The sequence below is a fragment of the Rhinopithecus bieti genome, unplaced genomic scaffold (assembly GCF_001698545.2).
Source record: "Rhinopithecus bieti isolate Rb0 unplaced genomic scaffold, ASM169854v2 scaffold_28580, whole genome shotgun sequence".
In the NCBI taxonomy this organism is placed as follows: domain Eukaryota; kingdom Metazoa; phylum Chordata; class Mammalia; order Primates; family Cercopithecidae; genus Rhinopithecus; species Rhinopithecus bieti.
Window position 1 is genome coordinate 230,646 of NW_016812457.1, and position 7,348 is coordinate 237,993.

General features: G+C 46.0%; 1 pseudogene; it reads left to right on the top strand.

The window, feature by feature from the left end:
* Nucleotides 1-5,594, top strand: part of LOC108544988 (melanoma-associated antigen C3-like) — a 66,964-nt pseudogene extending 61,370 nt beyond the window's left edge.
* The last annotated feature ends 1,754 nt before the right edge of the window (nt 5,595-7,348 follow it).

Genomic DNA, 7,348 nt, shown 5'->3' on the forward strand with positions numbered 1-7,348 from the left:
GACTTTTTTCCTAAAATATTTCACCAGTTAATTCTTTCACATTTAATAGAGGAAATTATTATTATTCCCCATAATTGTCTATGGGGAAATGATTCATTTATTCACAAACATATTTTATCAGCATTTTAAATGCTGGCCAAACTTATGGGGGCAAACCCTAGGTGACTTTGGGTTTGGTGATGACTTTTTTAGATGTAACACCAAAATTTGGTTAAACTTATGGGTGCAAACCCTGGGTAACCTTGGTTTTGATGATAACTTTTTCAGATGCAATACTAAAAGTACCAGCTACCTAAGAAAAAAGAGATACATTGGACTTAATTAAAACTAAAAGCTTTTACTCTGAAAAGTCACTGTTAAGATCAGGAAAAGACAAGCTGGAGACTGGGATAAATGTTTTGTGAAACACATATCTGATAAAAGATATATATTGAAATATGCACAAAACGCTGAAACCCAATTATAAGAAAATAGAAAACCCAATTTAAAGTGGACAAAAACTATAAACAGGTACACAAACAATGAATATATAGGAATTTAAAATGAGCATATTTCAATTTTATATGTCATTTGAGAATTGCAAATTAAAGCACCTAGGAGATAGCACTCTGCACCCAGGAAAATGGCTGACATCCAAAACACGAAAACATCAAATGTTGACCCGTATGTTGAGCAACAGGAACTTTCAGTCATTGTTGGTAGGACGGACCTGGAGGAATCATAAAAGCATAAGGCTAAGTGAAAGAAGAAAATCTTAAAAGGCTACATAATGTATTATTCCAATCATACAATATTCAGAAACAGGTAACTATGAATACACTAAAAATATCAGTGGTTTCCAGAGGCTGAGAGGTTAGGGTTGGGGCAAGGGGGATTGATAGGTGGAGCACACAGGAGATTTAGAATGGTGTAACAAGTCTGTGTGATACTGTAATGATGAATATTCACCATCACACACTTATCAAAACCTATAGCATCCCCAATGTCGAGTGATTCCTGATGTAAACTGTGGACTTGACCTAATAATGAAATATCAATACAGGTCCATCAATTGTTGCAAACATGCCATAATAATACAAAATATAAATAATAGGAGACAGTGTGTGTGTGTGTGCATAGGGCAGGAATGGGGAGGCAGAGGTATGTGGGAACTCTGTAACTTTGATGAAGTTTTCTCTTTGTATGTTTGGATTAGCAATGCTCTGAAAATGATGTCTGTTAGTTTTTAAAAAGACACAAATGATTTGAACAGACACTTTGCTGAAGAGAATATACCAATCAGAAAAAGGCATATAAAAAAAGATGACCAACGTCATTTGTCATAAAGGAAGATGCAAACAAAAACCAAAGGAGATTCAAACACAGGCTTATTAGAATAGCTGAAATCTGAAAATCAAATACTAAATGTAAGAGGGGCTATGCAACAAGAGGAATTCTCATTTCTTACTAGTTGACATAAAAAATGATACAGCCACACTTTTAAATCCATGTTTTGTGAACCTACTCATATGACATATTGTGAAAGTTAAAACTGTATGAACTGGAAACAGAGCATAGGTGCTAGAATCTTTGGAGAAGTGTCTTGACTGACCTCAAAAGAGATGGACAGGGGATTTTTCGGGTGATGGAACTGGTCAGTGTGACACTTGGTTGGTAGATATGGAACTCCATGCATTTGCCAAAATACATACAGTTTCACATAATAGTTAAATCTGATCAGTGTATTTTAAAATTAATAAAATTGGTAACATATTAATAAGATTTAAAAAATAATTTTTTAAAATCACACACAGGCTGCTGAAAAGACAATGGATTTTTCTGGGACAAGGATAGGAAAAGAAGCAAAACGAAGGGAGCCTTTGACATAGCTTAGGAGAGAGATTATATTAACTTCACACACGGCAGTACTTAAAGTAGAAGGTTTTGGAATGAATTTTAGAGGATGACAGAACAACCGTTGCTGTCTGGACAGGAGAAGCGGGGAGTGCAGGCCCCGGAAGGAGTAAAACCTTAAGGAAGACAGAGGGGCCTTCCCACCTCATTTCAGACACCGGGCAGCTTCAGTTAAGCAGAGAAAGGAGGCCTGGGGCTGGCCAACAAGCAAGAAGGGAACTCTGTGGAAGGACAGTGACCTCCCAACATGGAGGGGAGGCCCAGGTGTCGCCCAGCCATTCCTTGCTGTCACCTCTGGACAAAACAGGTGGAGAGGGAAAAACAGAGAAGTGAGCAGGGAGAGGTGGGCGAAGGGCTGGGAAGTGGACAGGAATAGGTGGGAGTGGGGAGGTAGGCAGGAAGGAGTGGAAGGGGCAGGTTGGTAGGCCCCAGGGGTAGGAGGAAGTTGGGAGGTGGGTAGGAAAAGGTGGGAGGGAGTGGGAAGGTGGGCAGGAAGGAGTTGGAGTAGTGGGAATGTGGGCAATAAAAGGTGAAAGGGGCAAAAGGTGAACAGGAAAGGGTGGGAAGGGGCAGGGAAGTGGGCATTATGGGGAGAGAGGGGTCAGGGAGGAGGGCGGGAAGGGGTGGAAGGGGACAGGGAGGAGGGTGGAAAGGAGTGGAAGGGGGCAGGGAGGAGGGTGGTAGGGAGTGGGAGGGGGCAGGGAGAAGCAGAGGAAGTGGTGAAAGAGGAATGGGAGGAGGGTGGGAAAGTGTGGGATGGGACAGGGAGGAGGGGAGGAAGTGGTGAAAGACGACCGGGAGGTGGCAGGAAGGGGTGGGAAGGGGTAGGGAGATCAGCACAAAAGGGTGGGAGGGGCCCTGAGGAGGGCAGGAAGAAGTGGAGTGTGGGGAAGTGGTCAGGAAAAGGTGGAAGGAGGTGGAGAGGTGGGGGGTGGTTTTTCCATAGAGAGGAGACCCCGCCCCACGGTGCCCCTCCTGTCAACCCTGGTCAACCTTGGCAGGGTTCTCGGATGTGCTTTCCCGACTTGCATTGTGGGAGTCTGAAGGACCTGAGGCATTTTGTGAGGAGTCTGGACTCAGGTCAGCAGAGAGAAGTCTTAGACCTGGCCAATCCTCAAGGTAAGGGGTCTAAGGGAGAACTGAGGGACCTCTCACCAAGGAGAGAAGCAGCCCTGGTCCACCCTGCCCTGCCGTAGGACTTGCAGGCCACTGACAGGAAGATGGCTGCTGGGGCTGACCTTGGCGTCCCCACAACAGAAGAAGGGAGGGGGTGCCTGCACTCTAGGGAATAAATAGGAAGACTTTGAGGAGGACCGGGGGAACCCCCACCTCAGAGGACAAATTCCCCAGAGATTCCCACCCTGCTCTTCATACCAGCCCTCGTAGAGCTCCCCTGCCAGCTCAGGCTGAGCGGCCGCGGGAGTCTCTAGGCTGGTACTTATTTACCTCCCTGCTGGGTGAGGGGTGTAGGGGAGGAGGAGGCCTTGGTCTGGGGGTCCCATGGCAAGTCAGCAGGGAGAGCTGCCTCCAGTTGGCAGAGGGAAGATTCCCAGGCCCTGCTGGGGATAAGAATGAGGACTGAGGAGTCACATGTGCATCAGAACAGACATGAGGACACCTCGACTACCCCCGTGGTAGAGTGCTGGGAGGCGACTGCCACCTCACCACCTCCTACTGCTCTCAGGGATGTGGAGTTTGCTCTGAAGTTTTGGCTCAGGCCAGAAGAGTGGTAGGGACATGACCCTGTCTGAGAAAAGGTGAGGATGCTAATTAAATTCTGATGGGACCATGCAGTCCAGAACTGTGGGGTTCTGGGTGTCTGGCCAGCCCCAGCTGTCAGCCCTGGGAGGCTCGAGGCTCAAGGCTCTGCTGCACTCTTTAGCCTGAGGGGCTCCCTCACTTCGTCTTGCAGGTGCTCCAGGAACCAGCAGTTGAAGACCTGGGTCTGAGGCACACTTCCTAAAACCAGCACAGCAGAGGAGGCCCAGGCAAAATCAGGAGTCAAAGTGAGTGCACACCCTGACTGTGTACCAAGGGCCCTACCCCCACAAACAGGGGAGACCCCATAGCACCCGGCCCTTCCCACCTACTGTCAGTCCCGGAGCCTGTGGTTCTGCCTGGCATCTGTATCCCGAGGTGCTTTCTCACATCCTCCTACAGATTCTGAGGGAACAAACCTCTTAGGAAGACAGGAGACCTGTTAGGCCCTAGAGCACCACCTTAAGAGAAGAAGAGCTATAAGCCGGTCTTTGTCAGAGCCATCATAGATGAGTTTCTCAGCTGAAGCCACTCACACTGTCACTCTCTTCCTCAGGCCTGTGGGATCCTGTCATCCCCATCCCTGCTCACACGTTTACCTGCTGCTCNCCTTAAGAGAAGAAGAGCTATAAGCCGGTCTTTGTCAGAGCCATCATAGATGAGTTTCTCAGCTGAAGCCACTCACACTGTCACTCTCTTCCTCAGGCCTGTGGGATCCTGTCATCCCCATCCCTGCTCACACGTTTACCTGCTGCTCCTGAACAACAGGTCTCATGCCTCTTTCCAAACCTTCCATGCCTCAGCTTTGAGGAAGACTTCCAGAACCCAAGTGTGATAGAGGACTTGGTAGATGCACAGGATTCCATAGATGAGGAAGAGGAGGATGCCTCCTCCACTTCCCCTTCCTCTTTCCACTTTTTATTCCCCTCCTCCTCTTCCTCTTCCTCATCCTCACCCTCTACTCTGATTCTGGGTGCTCCAGAAGATGAGGATATGCCTGCTGCTGGGATGCCACCTCTTCCCTAGAGTCCTCCTGAGATTCCTCCCCAGGGTCCTCCCAAGATCTCTCCCCAGGGTCCTCCACAGAGTCCTCCCCAGAGTCCTCTAAACTCCTGCTCATCCCCTCTTTTGTGGACCCGATTGGATGAGGAGTCCAGCAGTGAAGAAGAGGAGGATACAGCTACCTGGCAGGCCTTGACAGAAAGTGAATCCTTGCCCAGGTAAGCCCTGGATGAAAAGGTGGCTGAGTTGATGCAGTTTCTTCTCCTCAAATATCAAACAAAAGAGCCTGTCCCAAAGGCAGAGATGCTGACAACTGTCATCAAGAAGTATAGCAACTATTTTCCTATGATCTTCGGGAAAGCCCATGAGCTCATGGAGCTAATTTTTGGCATTGCCCTGACTGATATGGACCCCGACAACCACTCCTATTTCTTTGAAGACACATTAGACCTCACCTATGAGGGAAGCCTGATTGATTACCAGGGCATGCCCCAGAACTGTCTCCTGATTCTTATTCTCAGTATGATCTCCATAAAGGGCAGCTGTGTCCCTGAGGAGGTCCTCTGGGAAGTGTTGAGTGCAATAGGGGTGTGTGCTGGGAGGGAGCAGAGCACTTTATATATGGGAATCCCAGAAAGCTGCTCACTATAGATTGGGTGCAGAGAAAGTACCTGGAGTACTGGGAGGTGCCCAACAACGCTCCTCCACGTTATGAATTCTTATGGGGTCCAAGAGCCCATTCAGAGGCCAGCAAGAGAAAAGTCCTAGAGTTTTTAGCCAAGCTATCCAGTATCATCCCTAGTTCATTTCCATCCTGGTACATGGATGCTTTGAAAGATGTGGAAGACAGAGCCCAGGCCATAATTGACACCACAGATGATGCTACTGCCACGGCCAGTGCAAGCCCCAGTGTCATGTCCACCAACTTCTGTCCTGAGTGATGTCTGAAGCAGATTTCCCCTCTGTGTTTGAATATGGCAGACGAGGTTCTAGGCAGTGGAGGTCCAGAGTGGAGGTAGAGGGACCACAGTGTTTTTTGTGTTTCTGTTTCATATGAGTGACTTAAGAGTTTAACATTTTTTGTGTGTGGGGGGGTATATTTTACAAATGCTTCTCCTTCCAATTGGTTTAATTCACTTCAGAATCTTAGTTTATGAATATTATTCACACTTGTATTGCTGTTTGTCTGATTTAAGAGAGAGTTTGATATTTCATAAGAAACAAAGGGAAAATCTGTCTTATTTTGTGAACTGAAACAATATAATGTGGTGTTCGGATAAGAATTTTCTTTAAAATTTGAAATAACTCAGCAGTTAAATGGTGGAACAGAATAAAGTATGGTGATATTTGCATATCCTTATCATGTTACTCTGTTGTTGCTCCAAATTAAGGATATATACCTGGCTTTGCTTGGTTTATTCAAGAAAGTAGCAGAAATTAAATCTTAATAAATAAAAGCCTCAGTGACTATTTGCTAAACATTCTTTGAGCAGTTGCTTGTGGAGCGTGCTCTTAGTAGTGAGGATACTATGAAAACCAAGACTTATCTCCACCCATAAAATGTTGGAGTCTAGGTTCAGAAGCCATATCAGGAGTGTGATAAGATACTCTCTACAATCATAAAAACTAGTTTAAAAAGGAGTGGGGAGGTGAAACTCCAGATAGAGCCTTCAAGTAAAAGGGCCCAGAGCTATGACAGTTTTGCCCTTCGGGAAACTTCTGGTGCTTCTGTGGGAGCTGATTGTTATGAAGCTGGGTAGTGGCAGGGCCCAGACTCTCAGAAGGTGATAGAAAAACCTGGAATGGAAAACTGCTCTGAGTAGTTCCTTCTGGTGGAGGATGAGGCAGAGAGGAGTCTCCACATGGGAAATTAATAGAAGGTGTCTTGCAGCTCTCTAACTGGTGAGCTTGAACACAGTGCAAGAACTAGGTGATTGATAACCATCATCTGCAAGGGTTTCCTGAGACATAGGACGATAATCCCTTGAAGTGTTGCTCAGAAGCCTCTAGGCTGGCACTTAATTGCCTGGCTTGGGAGAACCAGAGCCTACTCCATTGAAAGACATTTAATTAGGTTATTTCAGTTGTGATGTGGGCAACTGTAAGCAAGGGCTAGATTTTACTGGAGGATAAATAAAATAGTGGTTTGGAAGGATGAGCAATGGGGAAGGTATAAAGGAGTTGGTGTTTGACTCAAATTCTAGCATCTTTGAGTTGCATTCCAGCTGAAGATGCCTTGCCTTTTCCAAATTATACAATATACCCTTTCAGAAAAAAAATGTACTGAGTTTTATTTATGAAGCCAAAGTTTTGGTTAAGCTGGTATTCCATGACACATTCGCCTACATATTCTCAGATGTTTGGGATAACAAAACTAAGAGCTGAACATTTCACAAAAGACAGTAACCTTTGGTGTGGTAATCATTGATAACAACTGCCATTTATGAAAATTCCAATATATGCCAGGCACTGTGGCAGGTGTGTTATTCACATTATGTACATTCCAGCAATTCTACAAGATAGGGCTTATCAAACTCATTTTGCAAATGAAGAACCTGAGGCTCATAATGCTTGATAAATTCCCAAGACCACATAGCTAGAATGTGACAAGGTTGTGACATGAGCCCTGGTCTGAATTCATTTAGGCCCACACTGTCCCCAGTCCTCCCATCCTGAGGAAGGCCTTTGCCTGTTA